The 20,444-nt window shown below is 45.3% G+C and overlaps 1 long non-coding RNA gene across 1 annotated transcript; it reads left to right on the top strand.

The window, feature by feature from the left end:
• Positions 1–16,090: 16,090 nt before the first annotated feature.
• Positions 16,091–17,671, top strand: LOC118532370 (uncharacterized). The gene is made up of 2 exons (XR_004915676.2): positions 16,091–16,301; positions 17,005–17,671. It is a non-coding gene; the product is annotated as an uncharacterized LOC118532370 (long non-coding RNA).
• The last annotated feature ends 2,773 nt before the right edge of the window (positions 17,672–20,444 follow it).

The raw sequence follows: 20,444 nt of genomic DNA, 5'->3' as shown, positions 1-20,444 counted from the left end.
ATTACCCAGCCTGGAAGAATGCAGAACAGAAAATAGAACCTCTGTGTAGGAGCCAGAGCATCTCCACCACCTGGTCCAGGCCTTTTGTGTTGGTTGCCTGGAGAAATGGAAGACTTGATTAAAAGGTGTGAGAAGCTGGCCCCTGCAGAGTCCTCGGAAGGGGAGGTGGGGCTGGGGTGACCCAGTCGCTCTAGTTACAGAGTTGAGCTTGCTAAATATAGCTGGGCCAGATGTGGGGCACCGATGAGGCAGGTCTGAGATCAGACAAGATGGAGGGGGCTCCCCTGGCCCCCACTTTATCCCTTGCAGGCCAGGACCCATCCAGGGGAAGGGGATGCCATCTCTGCCCTGACAAGGAGATGGAGGGAGAGGGGCAAGAGTCACTTAAGCTTGTGGATGTTCTCACCTAGTGCCTCACCCGAGCTCAGGCATCCCATTCTGACAGGAGGTATTTGGGAAATGCAGGATCATGCACCATGCATGGTCTATGGTGGTCGAGGTACAACCAAACTCTAATGGATATGACCCTTGTTCTCTGGCTCTCAGGCCTTACTAATTTCAAGGCTGTTCCAAGTCCTTGTGTGTGTGTGTGTGTGTGTGTGGTGATTCATACAGTCGGAGGAGCAGAATACCCAACCCCCTTCATGGTTAAAGACTAAGAAGTTCAATATGATGTCTTCACAGAGCAGAGCGTGGAGACATAGGTGGGAGCATACCTTAGAGCTGGCCCTGGTGGCACAGGGCAGGATTGGTCCTCACTGGCCTGGCAGGTCCCCAAAGCCCCTGCTTCCATGTGAGGGCCCCCAGAGCAGCACACACAATGGAAAGGCCTGGGCAAAGCTCTCCAGAGCAGAAGACAGAAGGAGCCCACCCCGAGACATTTAGGAAGACCAGGGTGCATGACTCTGAAATCCTTCCTGTCACAATTGCCAACATGCCCCACGTCCTTGTCCTTTGTCAGTCCTGGCCCCTGGACTTCCAGGTAACCCCCACCATGCAATGTTGCCCCTGGACTCTCAGGAAGCCATGAAGCCTTGGCCAGAGGTAGGAAGCTGGATGAAAGGACAGCCTGGAGGGTGCCTACTCTTGTGGCTCGAGAGTCTCCTTATCAGAGGACCATCAGTAACCATCCTGCCCCTGTCCTTTCCAGCACTGGGATGCTGTCTGTAAAATGGGACAATAATGCCCTCTTCAGAGAATTGTGAGGGTAAAACGAGAAACCACAGCAGAGCACCCAGCACAGGGCATCAACCAAAACAACAAAAGTGTGTGAGCATTGATTACCACCCTTCCTTTCCCTCTTCTTAACTCTCTTTGGAAAATTGGCATTACCAATTTTCCGCATTACCTATAAGAAGATGTGGCCAGAATTTGTTGTGATTGTTTCCTACCTGCTTGAACCACCCAAGGCAGCTGTCTTCTCCCTGCCCGCCTCCAGTGGAACCCCTGTCACACTGCTGGGCCACCGCGGGTCACGCCGGCTCCAGCTGCCCTCAAGGCTGGGGCTCAGAGGATCCAGGGCCATTGGAACTGGGGTGCCCTTCCCCTTATCCTCGGTGGCTCACCCAGGGTGCAGGGAGCTAGCAAGCAGGCCTCCCCCAGGGATCACCTTTCCTGGCCTTCTGCTACCAGTGGCCCTGACCTTGGGTGTCCCCATCCAGGCAGGGCTGAGCAGTTGGCAGGACTCCCCAGAGCCTTCCTTGAGCCCCTTCCCCTTGTCCCAGGCTCACCCTTGCATTTTCGCCCTCTTTTCTCCCCTTACCTGTGTATTTTTTTACTTTTAAATTTTATTTTATTTTATTTTATTATTTAAATTCAATTAATTAACATAGAGTGTATTATTAGTTTCAGAGGTAGAGATATAAGATATATAAGATTCATCAGTCTTATATTACACCCAGTGCTTATTACATCACGTGCCCTCCTTAATGCCCATCACCCTGTTACCTGTGTATTGTATCTCCCATGGAAGGTTGCCATTCTCCCTTCCAGAGGGGCCGCGCCTGCGGGCAGTGGGAGAGTGCAGGACTCCCAAGAGCAGGACTCCCACCACAAGCCTGGCGGAGCTGCCATGCTGGCCCCCAGCCTGAGCTTGAGGCTGACTTCCCCCGGGGTTTGTGGGATGTTTCTCAGTGGCTTCCTTCTCAGTTCCATTTCTCACCTCCCTTCCCACTGTGATGGGTGGGGGCTTGGGTTGGACAGAACTGCAAACCTGGGGACAGGAGATCTCCTCTGCAAAGCCAGGGGCTCTCTTCTACGCTCCATGGGGAACCTGGACCAAACACCCAGACCTCTCTGATCGGCCATTTCCTCTCCTTTAAGATGATCAAAAGAGAGCCCCCCCCACTCCCCTTGTTTCAGGGTAGAGACCTAATCTGGGTGACCGCCTGGCTGGGGGACAGGGAGATGGGCGGAGCCTGACACGGAGACTGCATCCGGGTCTCTCCCTGCTGCCACCTGCCTTCCAGGTGTCTCCCAATCATCATTTTCTTTCACGGGAATCAAAGCCCACAGTAGCCGTCAAGCGGAACACAGAGCAGGAGACCACCCCCCTCATACAAAGAGATGAATGTGGAAAAGCACTGTTCCCAGTTGTGGAGAGCCCCCACCCAACCCTTCCCAGGCTCCTTCCCTCCCTGTGCTGCTGAACTCCTGTTTCCTGGGAAGGAACCTGCTCATAGGTCCTGGGGCCCCTCCACGTCCCACTTGAGCGAGGAGGGAGAGCAGGGACAGCCAGAGAAGAGCCCCTAGCTCCTCTTCCTCCTCATTTCTCGGGTGAAGGTCCTCAGGGCTGCTCAGAAGGGAGGGCTGCAGTGTGAGCTGGGGTACAAGAAGAAAGTGGGCCCCTTCCCACCATCCCTCCTCCCCCTCTTCCGTTCCCAGTCCTGCAGCTCAGCTCTGCCCCTCCACTTACAACCACCTGACGTCAGGCTCTCCGAGTGGACAAGCTCCTGCACCCTGGCCAAGTGTCCTGGCGCACCTATGGCCTGCCTTGGAGCTGAGCCCAGAACATCAGCATCCCCCATGTCTGGGGGGCCGGGGGTCACCTAGGCTCCCACAGAGCCCCTCTTGAAGCAGGCTGGGGTGGACAGGTTTCTTTAAGGGAGTTTTTCTATCTTATTCCTTACTACTTCAGCTGTGACAGGAGTCTGTTTACCTTCCACCGCACCCAGACAAACTGGGCTTGAGAAAGAGGAGAGGTGACAATCAAAGGGAAGGGGGCCTAGTCCATGGCTGCCTGGGGCACTCTCACCTCCCCTTCTGGCAGTGACTGACTGCCTGCTGTGGCCTCAATGCCCCCACAGCAGAGCAGCAGCCCCTCGAAGGAGTGGGCTCACCTTCCTCGGCATCCTCACATTTTGTGGAGGGGATTCTTTTAACACAAGGGGATGGGACCTTCTACTAGTGTTAGGTACCGGGCAAGGCTGGGGGCCGGTGGGGCAGCATTCCTCCCTGGTGTGGCTTCCTAGCGATTACAACTGTGGGAAAGCGTGATTCCTTGGGAACAGATGCAAGTGGCAGGGGTGTGGTCCTCATCATGGGGGGCGGGGGGCTGGGATTCACAGGGAATTGCACCCCCCCAAGTTTGTCACATGTAGCTCTGGGGTGATATCAGCAGCTTTTCTGGGCCTTTTAGTTGATAACTGGAACAGCGGGGCTCCTTTCCTTTGGGGCCTTCTGGGCCTTCTGGGAATCGGGCCGCCTCCACACCCTCACCCCCCTGGGCCTGCCTGCCCTTCCTTCTTCCCCCAGCACTGCGCTGAGAAGACAGCAGATGCCACAGAAAGTTTCCCAGTCCATGTCTTCCTCCAGAGCTGCTTTTCATATTCCGAGGGTGACCACAGACCAGGAAGGATGCTGGATCTGCCTGTGCTCAGGGATCCAAGAGAGCAAGAATGGATCCGATGGTTTGGGCTGCCTGGAAGGCGATGGGCATGAGAACCCCTCCTCCAGGCCCCAGATGAATTCTGCTCATTACTGAGTGCTCATTACTACTCAGTATAATATCAGTGTTCCTTGGCATGAATAGTAGCCAGAGAATTCGAATATCAGATAAAGGAGACTAAGCTGGAAGGCCTCCGAGGCTCTGACCGTGCCAGTCTCATGATTCTAGAACACATCATGCTGACTATTATCATGAATATGAAGTAATTGATGACAATGTGCTCAGCGGCACCCATAATTAATATAAGGGAAGCTGTTAGCACTTCCGTTTCCCCAGTTCTATGTGTTATGTATTTAATTACTCTGTACTTCTCAGCTTATAAAGACACAGCCCCCTGAGCTAGATCTCTCTTCATTGTCATTTACCAATTAAAGAACCGAGGCCCAAGCTAAAGCCCCTCACTCAGGAAGAGACAAGCAGCCCCCTTGATTTGGTCCTCCAAAAGAAACTCCGGTTGCCCCCAGCCCACTGCCCTGAGGCATGCTCTCCCTGGCAAGCCCACAGGACCACATCGTCCCTCAACCTGAAAGCTGGGCTTCGTTCCTCAGGCTTCCTGTCCCTCAGAAACACAGTCTGTCTTGACTGATTCCTAGTCGGACTCAGAACAAATCTCTTCCCCTTAGTCACTTTCTGGGATAAGTGAGGCCTGCAGGTCTGGGAACCTCAGAGAGCGCCATGAATTCTCTCAGCTGATAGGACCACTATGGCCTGCGTGGAACTCTGGTCAGTCCATCCTTGTCTGACAGTGCATTCCTCAGAGACACAGAGACCAGGGGGAGACATGTATAAAACACACCAGTCCTTGTCAACCAGAGATAAGTTCCTCTGGGAGACCTGTGAAGGCCCATTTCTCACAACAGGGGGCAGAGTGTCTTGTATTCAGCAAACCACTAAATGTGAACTGTTGTGATTTCTACATCTCCCTCGCACTGCTGCTGGCTTCTGCCTTCTAAAGTACATGGCACATGGGTTGGGATTCAAAAGTTTAGGAATTAAGGAATTTTTTGGGTTTTCAGTCATAGCAATTCCAATGCAGGCAAATGTGCTTATTGAAGGCTTACTCAGCCCTGTCACTTGCCAGGGCTGTGACCTTGGGCACAGAGCTTTAACCGCTCTGTGCTTCAGCTTACCCCACTGGATAATAGGTGCCTTACCCCATGTCACAGGCTTAGTGAGGATTAACTGGCATAGTGCATATGAAGTGCTTAGGAGGAGCTGTGTAAGAAACACAAGCTCCTCCCTGCCCCTCTCCCCACTTCTACACTGCTAAGAGCCTTCCTCTTCCTCTTCATGTAGCCTCTGAGCAATTGAGTGAAGTTATTTCTCATCTTTCATCACAGATGCCATGGCTTGGCCCTTACATTCTGTAAGGTCAGGTCTCAGAGCTCCTCCTCTGTCCCCTCCCCCTGGGCTCCAGGTTTACCTGCTCCCTGTATTCAGGCTGTCATGGCTGACCCAGAGACTATGGCAGTTTTTAAAAGGCTGGTGGCTCTGCACTCTGGTCCAGTGGGCCAGCCCAGCTCCTCACCTAAGGAGGCCAGGGCCTAGGTGGGGTGATGGGCAGGTCCTGGACATGGGATATCTATGGGGGGTGGGGGGTCTGGGGCCAGGCTTTTTGACTGGTCCCTAATGTGACAGCTGCTGTGTCCTCAAGAGCATGTTGTACCCCCAACCCCACTGATCTGGGTTAAAAAGTGACAGGTAAGAGTGACAGGTATCAGGAGTCCTGAGGTGCTTGTGGGATACAGTCCTGAAAGCAGGAGGAAAAAGCACCCTGAGTCTAGATTATAGGCTTCCCTTCCTCAGAGTCCTAGCCCTTGCCTTTTTACGTTGACAGCCATGTTTGCCACCATGTTGGCCACCATGTTTGCCACACCTTCTGCTCCTGCCAGACTCCCTGATGGCTGGGACACTAGAGTGGAGAAAAGCAAAAGGAAAAAACCAGGGATCCCACCCCTACACCCATGTTCTGCATTGTAGGAGTTCCTGATGTCACCGCTCTGACCAGAACCAGAGGGTTGCTTCTGTACCTCTCTCTGCACCAAGTGCTGACTTCAGGTGTCAGGCTATGCTAAGTTCTGTTCAGCAGAGACCCAAGTACAAAATATGTCCCACTCATGACCAGTTTGGTGGTCCTTGGATTCCTGGTTCCCCCAGCCCCTAGTCCACTTGCTGGTACTTACCCTTCAGAGACTTCAGACAGCTGCACCATGTACTCTGTCCAGGTTTTATACCCAGTGAGGGAGAGAAGTGGCCATGTGTTTACTTCATACTACCTGGAACTGGAACATAATAAGATTTTAAAGGCTTATTGAGTTATAAAAGCCTTGGTCCTTCTCCTGCCTCCAAGAGGAAGGAGACAAGTCCTGGCTGATTGTTACATTGTCCTCTATCCTCACGAAAACACAATCACACATATTCACTTATTCATTCTCTTAACAAATATTTCTTGAGCACCAGTTCTATCTGTGGTAGGCCCCTTCTAGACACTGAGAATTTAGCAGTGAAAACCAGACAAAGCCACTGCCAGACAAAGCACTCAGAATATAAACAAATAATTAAATATATAATATGTAGGCAATAAATACTATTGTGCAAAATAAAGGAACACAAAAGGATGGGAGTGCTTCTTTATAAAGGTGGACAGGCAGAACCTCTTTGAATAGTTAATGGAATTTAAGGAGAAAGTAGGAAAATAAGTGAGCTCTCTAAATATCTGAGGCAGAAGTATTCCAGGAAGAACAAATTGTCAAGACCCTCTGAGGGCAGACAGAGCATGTCTGGCATGTCTGAGGAATAGCGAGAGGCCTACATAAGCGAGCATGTTGCACAGGGCAAGTAGGCGTACAGTTGGCTGGGGCAGGGGGCTGTGGGAGAGATCACATGTGACCATGAAGGCCATTGTTAGGACTTTGGGTAATGTGGAATTTGACAGAGGAGTGACATTATCTGACTTATAATTTAACTGGATCAGTCTGACTGCTCTTTTGAGAATAGATTGGGGTAGGGGAGTGGGGGCCAAGAAGGAAGCAGAGAAATCATCTAGAAGACTATTGAAATAATTCAGGAGAGAGAAAACCATGTATTTATTGGTCTGGGGGAATTAAATGGAGGAAGTTAGAAATGGTTGCGTTGTGAATATATGTTGAAGGTAGAGTGGACAAGAGCTGTTGACAGGAGGCTTTGGACAGAAAGTGGATAGTCAACTTTGAGTTGCTATGGAGACTATTTGGCAATCACCTGCTGACCCAGGAATCTCCAAGCCAACATCCCTGACATCATGATGTTTGGCCACTTAAGGAATACTCCCTGGGAGAGAGGATTCACTGCCTCACACAAGAGCCTTCCCCAGCCCCTTATAGTTCTTTCTTACACTCACTCAAAGCCATGTCTTTGTGTCTTTCTCTCACTGCTCCTGAAGCAATACAAGGCAGGTCTTCACACCTCCCACAGACAATCCTCCAGCTTCTTGGCAGAGATGTGCCTGGCCTCTCCCTCCATTCATATCCCCCATCCGTGCTGTTTTCAGTTCCTCTGGATATGAACAAATCCCAGGAGGAAGCAGCTCTGGGTGTTCAGGTAGAGCTCCTTCTGGGAACATAGTTCACAAATTTTGGTAAATGATTCACATTCAGGCCACAAATCTAAATATGGCAAATGGACTCATCTCCATCCTTTTTTCCAGGTGGGGAGAATTAGAGAGTTAGCTTCAATCTTGCTTCCTTATCACTGAGAAAACCAAAGTAACTAGAAGTGTGCTTCCTTAGACCACCTGTCAGCATCCGTGTCCACAGTCTCCTTTCTTGACCATTGTAGTAAATGAACTAACTGTGCTCCTACCTCAAACCAGTTCCACCCCTTTTCTCATGTTCGAGAACATTGGAGTCCCTGAAAATTGGAGGGAACAATGGAGTAGAACTAATATTTTAAAAGCAGAATTCAAGAACCCTTATAGAAATAGGAGAAAACCTAAATTTATGTAAAGGTCAACAATGTGCCTGGGAAAATTGAGAATGATCAACTCACAGACAAAGCCTATACAATTATCAGACTTTAAAGACAAAGAAGCAATACTCAAGGCCACCAGACACAATAGTCATAATACCTACAAGGTATGCAAATTCTATTGGCATCAGGATATTCAAGAGCAACCTGCAAAGCAAGACAAGAATGGAGCATTATTTTCAGATAACCAAAAGAAAGGAAGTAAGTTGTGAGCCAAGGACTTTATATGCAGCATAACTATCATTCAATTATCAAGGCTATTGAAAAATTATATATACAAAGAGTGGGAGAATTCTGTACACATGAGCCCTTCTTAGATAACCTGCTAGAGGATGAATTCTATCTGCTCAAGAGATGACTGGTGGAGGAACTTTTCGCAAAAGACTGATGATGAGTGTGTATGTAGTGTATTTAAAGTATATTTAGAGCATGTAGATCTAAAAGTTAAACAAGGATATGGGACAGAGGTGGAAAATAATTTGTAAATGGTTTATGTTCTGACCAAGTAGAAAGAATGTAATTTAAAATTTGAGCCAAGAAGGAAGACAGAAAGACCAAAGTAGAATAAGGTCATTGTTGCATAGGGAACAGATAGGAATCAAATGATACCATTTAGAATCAACAATCTAGACAGTGCAGATAGTTCAAGGTTAAGTGAGAAAAAAGGTAAATCAGGATATTTTAAACGATATCAGTACAAAGGTAACTATTAGAGCAAAAATGTACACTTTTGTAAATATCAAAGCAATTTTTATAAAAAAAAAAGCAAAGGAGACATGGAGAGAAAGAAACAAAGTAAACATCACATAAAATTGACACCAATATATTAGTCATATCAATAAATGTGAAGGAGATTAACTTGCCCAGTAAAAGAAATAGATTTTCAAAATATCTTACAAAGCAAAACTCCAGTCTCTTCTATATATAGAAGAAACATTTAAAACAAAGTGAATCAAAGGCTAAAAAATAAAAGAGGATAGGAAAAGTTATGCTAGCTAAATAGAACAACTCTAAAGAAGGGTAGCAAGCTTAATATTAGACAGTGCAGAATTTAGGCCAAAAAGCATCAAACAAGACAAATAAAAATGTATTATAATGCAAAAAGCCACAATCTACAATAAACTATACCAGTTATTAATATCTATGTACCAGATTACACAGAAACCACTTCTCTATGAAATAGAAATGACAGCAATATGAGGAGAAATAGATAGAAATAATAATGATAAGACAGTTTTACACACCACTCTCAGGCCAAGAAGGGCATGTGAACAAAAATAAGTATGAAGAGAGAAGACTTAACCAACATTTAAGTTAAATTAGATTTCATAAATATGTATTAAATGCTGTACCTTTTAATAAAGAATATGCTTTCTTCTCAAGCAGCCATGAAATATTCATCAAAATTGATCATATATTATATATTATATAATATATATATCATATGTTATATCACAAGGGAAACATAAGTAGGTTCCCTATTCATAGTAGGAATATTACAAACTGAATTATCTGATCACAATGCAGTAAAAGTAGAAATAAACAGCAAACATTTAAAAAGCCATTCCAAAAATGGAGAAAAAGGGACTGACTTCATTCTCCCTCCTAAAACAATAACAAAAAGTCTGAACAAAACATATGAAACAATACCAGGATCAAACCATGAAGGACAGTGATCCTGAAGACTTGGGAACAAATGAGATGAGTTCTACAATTTTGTCAGGTTAGTGCCTAGAGAGATTTCCAAGCCCAGTGCAAGGAGCCCAGTGGACTACCTGCCTGACTTGAGAAGCTGAGGGGATCAAGGGAACTGCAGTTCACAGGACAGAGTACAAGAGAGAGGAGAGCTGCAGAGGGTCCTTCTCAAGCATTCAACAGAATTCTGGTCAGCACATATGTGTGAGGAAACCACCTGTTCAGTCCATTCAGGCTGCTATAACAAAATACCATTACCTGGCAGCTTATAAACTATAGAAATCTATTTCTCAGAGTTCCGGAGGCTGGAAGTCTGGGATCGGGTGCTGGCATGGTTGGGTGAGGGCCCTCTTCTGGTGGCAAATTTCTCACTGTAGTCCTCACATGGTGGAAAGGGCCAGGGACCTCTCTGGAACCTCTTTTATAAGGCTAATTCCACACATGAGAATTCCATGCTCATGACTTAAGCACTCCCCAAAGGCCCCACCTACTAATCCATCATCTTTGGGGGCCACGATTTCAACATTTGAATTTTGGGAATGAAATACACATTCAGGATAAAGAAGATGTGGTATATATATACAATGGAATATTATGCAGCCATCAAAAGGAATGAGATCTTGCCATTTGCAACGACGTGGATGGAACTGGAGGGTATTATGCTGAGCGAAATAAGTCAAACAGAGAAAGACATGTATCATATGACCTCACTGATATGAGGAATTCTTAATCTCAGGAAACAAACTGAGGGTTGCTGGAGTGGGGGGTGGGGTGGGAGGGATGGGGTGACTGGGTGATGGACACTGGGGAGGGTATGTGTTCTGGTAAGCGCTGTGAATTGTGCAGGACTGTTGAATCTCAGATCTGTACCTCTGAAACAAATAATGCAATATATGTTAAGAAAGAAAAAAAGAAGAAGAATGTAGCAGGAGGGGAAGAATGAAGGGGGGGAAATCGGAGGGGGAGAAGAACCATGAGAGACGATGGACTCTGAAAAACAAACTGAGGGTTCTAGAGGGGAGGGGGTTGGGAGGATGGGTCAGCCTGGTGATGGGTATTGAGGAGGGCACGTTCTGCATGGAGCACTGGGTGTTATGCACAAACAATGAATCATGGAACACTATATCTAAAACTAATGATGTAATGTACGGGGATTAACATAACAATAAAAAAAATTTAAAAAAAAAAAAAAAAAAAAAGAAATACACATTCAGACCATAGCACTACCCAAAACCACAGAAAGAACCTCCTGAAAGGATCAGAAGAAACACTCACAGGGCCAAGAATAGTGTCTGCTCCAAGCAGCTGAACTAGAAAACCTCACAATTCATGTAGAATTGTGTGGAGTACTCAGAAGGATCTTGCCTTAGAGTTGGGGGATAATTAGCCCTAGACTAAACACCGCTTTGGCTCTATCTGACAAATATTTAATGTAAAACCTGAAAGGACTGAACTCTTTCCAAGTAACTTAACTGTATCTCAGAACAAAGCTCAGGAACAAAAATACGTTAAAATTCATAATTTCTGGCATCCAATAAAAAATTACCTGGCATGTAAAAAAGCAGGAAAATGTAACCTATAATAAGGAGGAAGTCAATTAATTAAAACAACCAGAACTAGACACAAATGTTAGATTTAGCAGAGACATTAAGACAGTATTATAACTATAACCCATATGTTCAAAAAGTTAGTATATTGACATAGAAGATGCAAAAGAGATCCAAACTGAATACCTAGAAAGGAAAACTACAATGCTTGATGTGAAGGACACATTGGATGAGCCTAAGAACTAAGATTAGCATTGAGAAGAAAAGATTGGTGAATTTAAGACATAGCAATAGAAACTATCCAAAATGAAATACACAGAAAAAAAATAAGAAGAAAATGAAAAGAGCATCAGTGAGCAGTAGGACAATTTCATGCTGCCTATTATACCTATAACTGGAGTCCTCAGAGGAGAGGATAGAAAAGGCAGATACAAAAAAAAAAAAAAAAAAAAAAAAATCTGAAGAAATATGGGCTTAAAATACTTGAAACATGATAAAAACTATTAACTCACAGACTCAAGAAGGTTAACAATCCCCAGGAACAAGAAACACAAAGAAAACCACTCTAAGCCAAATAATAAAATTACTCAAAACCAGTGATAAAGAGGAAACCTTAGAAGCAACCAGAGAAAAAGACATCTTAGATAAAAAAGAAAAAAGACAAGGGCACTAGCAGATTTCTAGTCAGAAACAATGCAAACAAGAAGACAGTGAAGCAACATCTTTAAAGTACTGAAAAAAGTAAACTGTCAACCTAGAATTCAATACCCAGTGAAAGTATCTTTCAAAAAACTAATGCAAATAAATAATTTTTTTAGATATTCAAAAGCTAAAAGAATTCATGCCTGCAGAGCCACACTATAGTTTGTTAAAGAAGTCTTTCAGGCAGAGGAAAATGATACCAGATGGAAGTATAAAATTTCATAAAGGAATAAAGAGCACTGAAAATGATAGCTATATGGATAAATATGTAAGATTTTATTCTTATTATTTAAATTTCTTTAAAAATAGTTACGTTTAAGAGAAAAACATTGTAGTGTAGAGTTTATAATATATGTGAAAGTGAAATGTATGGCAGAGATAGCATAAAGGCTACTAGGAGATAAATGAAATATACTATGGAGAGGTTGCTTCCTATAATATATATGATGTAGTATAAAATCACTTGAAAGTAAATTGTGATAAGTTAGTGATGTATACTATAAATCCTAAAACAACCACCAAAATGGCAAAACAAAAATTATAGTTCATAAGCCAACAAAAGAGAAAAAAATGGAGAAAAATGTTCAATTAATTTAAAAGAAAGCAAGATAAAGAGGAAAATAAAAATCAAGAACATATGGGATGAATAGAAATCAAACTGCAAGGTGGTATACTTACATCTAACAATATCAATAATCTCATTAATGTAAATGGTCTAAACACCCCAATAAAAAGGCAGAGATTGTTAAAATGGATAAAAAAGCAATCCCCACTATTACTGCCTACACAAAACTCACTTTAAATACAGACACAAATAAATTAAGGCAAAGAAATGGGAAAAGATAAACTGTGCTATGACTAATCAAAAGAAAGCTGGAGTGGCTATACCAATATGAAACTAAGTAGATTTCAGAACAAAGACTATTACCAGGGATAGAGAATGTGTTTCATATGATAATCAATCAATTGAGAGGACGTGACATAATTTAGAATCAGAATATAAGCTGTTGATTAGATAATAGTATTGCATAGATGTTAACTTTCCTAATTGATAACTATTCCATGCTTATATAAGAGAATGTCCTTATTCTTTGAAAATAGTTAATTGTGAAGAAGTGAACAGGCACAATTTTATACAACTTACTATCAAATGAGAGAGAGAGAGATAAAGCAAATATAGCAAAATGTTAACCAAGAATAGATCTGCTTAAGCATATTTAGGAAATCATGTGCTATTATTGAAACTTTTCTATAAAATTTGCAACCAACACAAAATAAATGTTAAAAAATTATATTCACATCATTCCCATAGTAGTCCCTATTCAAAATAAGTATCCCAATTCTTTATTTCAAAGCACTTAAGTTATAATATCAAATATTTATTAAATGTTTATTATGAATCTGCCTCCATAAAAATACAAGATCTCAGGGACAGGAATCTGCTATTTTGTACAGTGAGGTAATCCTGAATTTCTAGAACTATACCTAGCACTTAGTAGATGTTAGAATTAATATTCTTGAATGAGTGAATAAATGTTAAAATTGGATAAAACAGGCTCTAGAGTCAGATGATCTGTGTCCAAATCTTATTCTTAGTGTTACTGGATAAAACATGTGCAAGTAACTAAGCTTCTCAGGAACTTAGCTCCTAATGAATAGTTACCTATAAAAGAAATAGGGAGTGTGATATCAGCAAAAATGGTGGAGTATGGAACTCCAAAAGTCTGTTCCTCCATAAAAGCAATGAATAAACTGACAAAAACTGTGAGAATCAACATTTTCAGGACTCTGGAATCTAATCAATATCATACAGCAAGCACGGGAATGATTAATTGAGAAAAACACATACGAGTCTCAATGAAATGTGACATTTTAACCTACCTGGTACTATCTCCCACTCCCCAGCTTGGCAGTGGCCTGAGGACACAGTATGTACCTGGCACCAGAGGGAACAGAACAGACCCTATTCCAAACAATTGTAGTTTTTGTTTTGACCTGTTTGGTGGCTTCTTGAACTGTCTCAAAAAGTTTGTTCTATTTCACCTAACTCAAGAACTATCCCAGGGTTGAAGCAGCTACCCAGGGAGAATTTGTCAAAAATACTTAAAATCAAGTGTGTTAGCTGCTGCTTCTTCAGGCAAGGACTCACAGTTGGGGAAAATAATAGTCTAACCTAAAAGCCTGGAAAGGAAAGGCTGGAGAATGAGATTCTTTGAAGAATAAGGATTTTGGAATGCTGCCACATAGTTCTGGGAATCTAGAAGGCTATGCACATATCCAGGTCTGGGAACATGATCAGAAAACAACTGAGAAGGCCCTAAGCTCTTGTCCCTGGCTGATCTTTGGGCTCTGCACAAGCAGGAAGTGAAGGCTAAGGTAAAATTGTAAAATGTGTGGCTGAGTGTTGAATGCATGTCCCAACACACACACACACACACACACACACACACACACACACGCACACCACCCACTAAAACTAGGAGGTTTTTTGTTTTGTTTGTTTGTTCGTTTTTGTTTTTGTTTTTAGTCCCAAGTATTTAAGGACATTTCTGTGAAATCATCAGCTGGCCATAAATCTAACAGAATAGACTTTAATGATCACACATTACAAAGGATACACACTATACAAAACCAGTTGAAAAAAGTCATGAAACAAACAAACAACAACAAGGGAAATGCAAATCAAAACCACAGTGAGATACTTCACACCTACTAGGATGGCTATATCCTTTTTTAAAAATGAAAATAACAAGTATTGATGAGGAGAAACCAGAACCTTCATATATTGCTGGTAGGAATGTAAAATGATATAGCCACTGTGGAAAGCATTTTGGCAGTTCCTTAAAAAGTTAAACATAGAATTGCCACATGACCCAACAATTCCACTCCTAGGTATATATAAAAAAAAAAAAAAATGAAAAACAAAAACTCAAACAAAAATGTGTACACAAATGTTTATAGCAGAGTTATTCATGATAACTGAAAAGTAGAAAAAACCCAAATGTCCATCAATGTGAATGGATAAACAAAATAAGGTATATTCATGTAGTGGAATATTATTTGGCCTTAAAAAGAATGAAGCACTGATACATGCTCCAGCGTGGAGAAACCTTGAAAACACTATGCTAGGTAAAAGAAGCCAGACACAAAAGATCACATATTCTGTGATCCCATTTACACAGCGTGTCCAGAATAGACAAATCCATCAAAACAGAAAACAGATTAGTGGGTTGCTCTAGGCTAAAGAAAAGAATGGATAGTGACCACTTTGCGTGTATGGGACTTCTTTTTTTGGGGGGGGTGACAAAATGTTCTGGAATCCAATAGTTGTAATGGTTGCACAACATCGTGAATGTAGTAAAAGCCATTGAATTGTACACTTTAAAATGGTTAAGATGGTGAACTTTACGTTATGTGCATTTTTGAAAAAGGAATATGGGATGCTCAAATATGATGATGCATTCTGAATTTTCCAGGAGGGAGTCTTTCAAAATAAGTGCCCAGGAAATATTAACAAGTGAGCCTCCTCCCAACTGGCCTCTAAGGCATTGTTCTCTTCTCATTGGTCAGGGGCATTCTCATCAGCTCAGCAACCCTCTCCCATTGGCTGGATCCTTGATGCTAAGGGTCTGAGCGAGAACCCGGTTCCCCAGGCCCTGCAGCAGGGGAGAGAGGAAGCCGGGGACAACGGCCAAGCTTTCTTTAGGGGTATGGGGCCCCACGAGCTGGATGAGGCTGGTCAAGCATTTCTCTCAAGTGAGAGGTCTTTGGTTGGTTGGAAAATGCCAGAAATTGACGTTAGGAGGGTCTGAACTGCAGCTCTGCCCCTAACTCTTGTGAGACGTCAGGCCAAGTGCCTTCTGGATGGTGCTTTCTGTTCTCCCAGAGTCCTCACTCTGGGAGAACAGATAGCCTGCGATTCCACGGCCTGGTAAATATAAAGCAAGGGGCACTGCCCTCGGAGGCCAGACCGGGGCGGACCCCCGTTCCGGCGTCCTGGGGCTCCGTCCCCCCCTCCCCCCGCCACCACCTTCCCGGAGAGCAGCGTCCCTCTCCAGCCCACGCACCCCGCGGATTCGGGGCCGCCCCTCCCCCACTCCTGTCCGCGAACGTGACGCACGACGGTCGGCGGGGAGGTCCGGGGGAGGAGCTCGGCCTCTGATTGGAAGAGGGGCGTGGGGGCGGGGCGACGGGCGTGGCCAACGGCAGGAGCCCGAGCCATTGGCCGTTAATTTCGGGCAGCGCCTTGCTTAGTCTCTTCGAGATGGCTCTGAGTTGACTTTGTAGCTGACAAACCGGTTTAGGGGCATCCCCCTCTCCAAGGAAGATCAGAACTGCTTTAAGGATGCAGGAAAATCCCCGAGGCCCAAGCTGTGGGGAACTGGGCACCCCCTCGCTTACCCCAGGTTGGTTGCAGAAGTTGCGGCCTTCGTCCCCGGGACCGCCGCTCTGTCCTCCTCCTCTGGACGCTGCCCCGCGCTGCAGGCCTGGGGGCTGGGGGCCGCTCGAAGCCCCTGCTGAGCCCCCTCCCCTTGCCGCGGGCTCACCCTCGCATTTCCACCCTCTTTTCTCCCTTTACCTGTGTATTGTATCTCTCGTGGAAGGATGCCATTCTCCTTCCCGAGGGGTCGCCGCCTGCAGGCAGTGGGAGAGCGCCGGACGCAAGGAGCGGGATGAGCCTGGCGGAGCTGCCCAGCCGGCCCGGGCCCCTCCCGAGGCGCTGGGGTGAGGGGGTTTGCGGGATGTTCCTCCTTCTCCTTTCCTTCTCACCTCCCTTCCCACCGCGAGGGGAGGGGGCTTGGGTTGGACGGAACTGCAGACCTGGGGGCAGGAGATCTCCTCTGCAAGGACGGGGGAGGGCCGGGGGGGGGGGCATGGGAAACACACTAACCCCTGTGAACGTGTCCTCTCACCTGAAACATGACAGGACGGTAACACCGCCGAGGTCAAGAGTCTCGGTGAGAATGGGAGTGAAGTGAATGTCTTTTGAAAACAAGTGTACTACAGATTGCTTGTAGTTTTAACTTGTGGTTTTAACGGTGTCGGCTTTGCCCCCACTGCCGCCTTTCCGTGTATCAAGTTTCTCCTGATTTCCTTTTGCTTTCACAGGACTGGTCACTGCCCATGATCATCAGTCAAGCCATAACCAAGAGCATGGAGGCTGTCTATTTGTGCACATGGTCATCTTCTAGGAACTAGGAAGCCACCCTTCAGGAGTCCCCATCACAGTGGGACTATGCCGGGCTCCTCCTTTTGCAGCCTTTACTGAAGTATTAGCTATCTGGAAAAGGATCTGCTAGTAGGACCTGGGGCTTTTGTTCCCTGCGCCACACACTCCTCTCCCCCTCGAGATATCCAGTACTGTCCCTTCAGGGAGGAGATTTGAGCTTTGCTCAGGCAGCAGGAGAAGACCTAGCCCTCACCGGTCTCGGTTCCTTCAAAGGTCAGGGCTCATAGGATTCCTCAGTAAAGTGGGCTGGGCATGAGCAGGAACCCCACTGTAGGCTTTTGTATCAGTTCATCTTTTCCCCCTTTGTCCCAGAGCTCAGCTCAGACCCAAAGGCTCTTCCATTTACCATCAACATGGAAACTTGTCTCTTTACATGGGTGTATTCTCCCTCTTTTGTGCATTATCTTGTTCCTCAAAACTGCCCTTCCACGAAGGAGGCCTGTGGAGTCAAGGGGCCTGGCCAGACACCCAGAGGTGACTGAGGCCCTCAGACCTCAGGTTGGGTAGACCAATTTAATAAAGGCTTTATGTCCTTGACTGCCGGGACTTGTGAGTGGTGTGCTGAATCAGAAGACTGGATAGTCCTTCTTTCTTTCCATCCAAAACCAGTGCATGTTGTTTGTGCCACAAAGAAGGGGACAATGAGGGGAAGAGGGGAGGGCTGTTATAAGGGGTATCCCTGGCTCTGCCCACCTCCCTCTTTGAAGAATGCTTGTCACTGTCTCAGGGAGGGATCAGACACCAGTTGGTTAGCTAGACACCTGGCAGGGTTGTCTTTGAACATCTACACTGTGATAGGGCAAGAACCAAAGGAACAAATTTCTCCATTGGAATGTCAGGTCATTAGGAAGGATGTAAAAGGGGGTAAATAGTGATTCATATTGAGGTCCTGGAATTTTATTAGTTACTATTTTTGTAACTTTGTTCTCCTAGTCCTTGATTAAGGATAAAGGGAGAATTAATAAGGAACAAATTCCTGGTGGGAGGGGGTTGTTGATCACAGAGTACAGGTATCCTGTCAATGGGCCTGTGCTGTGCACCTGGCAGGTGGTGGGCAACTTTCCTGGGTCTCACAGTTGGTAGTGAAAGTCCTTGCAGAAAACAAAGCATTCACTCACTGGGCTTCAGAGGTTGCCCAGTGCCTCCCCCTTCTTCCTTTCTTGTTTTGCCCATGTGCCATGGAGACCAGAGCTGATTTGGCAAGAGAACAGACTTCCCTAAGACTCCCCACCTTGGGGCCCTTGCTCTGTGTACTACTCCAATGATGACCACAGAATATTCTAGAAGTTTTCTGTAATGACTCTGGTGTCTCCTAAGGAGCAGGAATGGTAGAATCTGTACAAAGCTGGAGCCACAATCATCAAGTATGGAGCTCATCGGAGCACAGGGAATGAGTTTGTGTGTTCTCTTCCTTGGGGGACTTATAAATTAAAAGTATGGAATCAATTGTAATCGGAATACCACCTGGCAGGGATATTGATGAGCAGAGGAGGGCTTATTTGGAGACCTCTGATCTTTCCAGCCCTAAGACTCTGGACCTAATACCCATATAATAATCATTAGTGTTCTGTAATTTATACCAGTGTTATCATTGATCCAGGTCATTAATCATCATGAATTGGTGACTTCTCAAATGCTATGGGTTATTTGCATAACTACATAGAGCTCTGTGATTTACAAACAAGGTAATCCTTGGAGGTAGAGAAATACCCTGGCCATTTTACAGATGAGGATACTGAAAACAGGAAAAAGATTCAACTCCCTTGAAGGAGAGGGTCTGCAGTGCATTAGCCCTGTTGGGCCTACTGGCTTACTCCTCTCTCCAACCCCCACATTTTAGAAAACAAGAAAAAGCAAATAGGGACTTGGGTCTTGTTTAATCCTCAGTTTGTCAGGACGTTTAAGACCTTCAGGGCAGTTTTCTATTTCTCATAGGCACTAAGACAGGCACAGAAAAGTCATTAAATATTTGTTCAATAGATTTCTCCATGTCTTCCACTTTCTAATGTTATATTTTTGCTTTTAACTCTCATCGCTCACACGTTAGGATTCCTTCCAGGTAATTCACTGAGACTCTAATGTCCTTCACTGTTCTTAGGTAAACTTGGGGCAACTCCAATTATCAAGTGACTGATTACCCAGCTCTTCCCCTGACTAGTTATATGACCTACAGCAAGTTGTTCATCCTTTCTGTGTCTCAGTTTTCTCAGTGGCAAAATGGATGATCTAACCTTTGTGTCATAATCCTTGTGAGGATTATGAGGAATAGCACATGAAGTATACAAGATGCTTACTGCACTGTTCAGAAAATCACATGAGTTCCCTCTTCCCTGCTTGGACAGTCCTTTGTGTAAAGGACTCTTCAGCAAAGAGCTTTACTATTCATGGTGCCTCACAACCAAGAGGGGAGAGTCCTGAGTCTTCCCTTCTGTAGCTGTTTCATGGCCAACCCAGATTCCATAAAACTTTCTGAAAGACTTCTACTCTTCTGTGCAACAGCTCTCCCCTCTATAAATTTACCCTGGAATAATCTGGAAAGCCAGGGGCTCATCAGCCTCAGTCATTCTCCACTCTTGTAGTGTCCAGTCATGCCTTCATGGAGACCTAGAAAAGACAAGTGGATTTGATGGTGGGGCCATGCCCTAGAGCTTCAGGTATTCATGGAAAAGCCAGCCCTTTCTTCTTTACTAAACCTTGATGTGCAAGTATAGACACAGCCATGATTTCCCAATGAGCTTCTCTTCTTATATGGGGTCAGGAGTCTTTGCCTTCCCACAGGGAAGAGCAAGAGCCTCAAGACATATACAGCACAAACACTCAAATCCTGAAAACACCCTCAGTTTCTCGGTGGACACTGCTTGCCTGCTGGCTTCACTATGTAGAAGGCCCACAAGGACGCTCCAGATGGAGCCCCATCCCAGGCCTCTGCTCTCTTGCCCTCTTCTGGATATGGATGGCAGATGGGCTAGACCTATACCCTGGACCGGCACAGCTGTGTCCTCCCAATTGTTCCTCTGATTCTGCCCTTCACCTCTTCCCTACTCATGCTTGCCTGATCCCTCTCACCTCCCCCCTTCTTAGCCAACAGTGGACCAAGGTCTCTGACCCCGTTCCAGCTGGCCTGGCACTGGAGGGCTGAGAGAGCCTGATGCCCATGGGGAATTCCTGGCAGAGTCACCCTTTTCAGCCCTATGCTGCAACTCTCCAGGGTCCTATATCCCTTTTCACCTCTCCCAGGCTTGGTTGTCCTCCCGCCATGTGGATATTTTTTTCCTTCCTCTTATTGCCTTCTGGGCCTCATTTCTATTTTGCTGTAGCA

Source organism: Halichoerus grypus, chromosome 9 (genome assembly GCF_964656455.1).
Source record: "Halichoerus grypus chromosome 9, mHalGry1.hap1.1, whole genome shotgun sequence".
Taxonomy (NCBI): Eukaryota; Metazoa; Chordata; class Mammalia; order Carnivora; family Phocidae; genus Halichoerus; species Halichoerus grypus.
The sequence above is the reverse complement of the archived record's forward strand: the minus strand, read 5'-3'. Positions and strand labels throughout refer to the sequence as shown.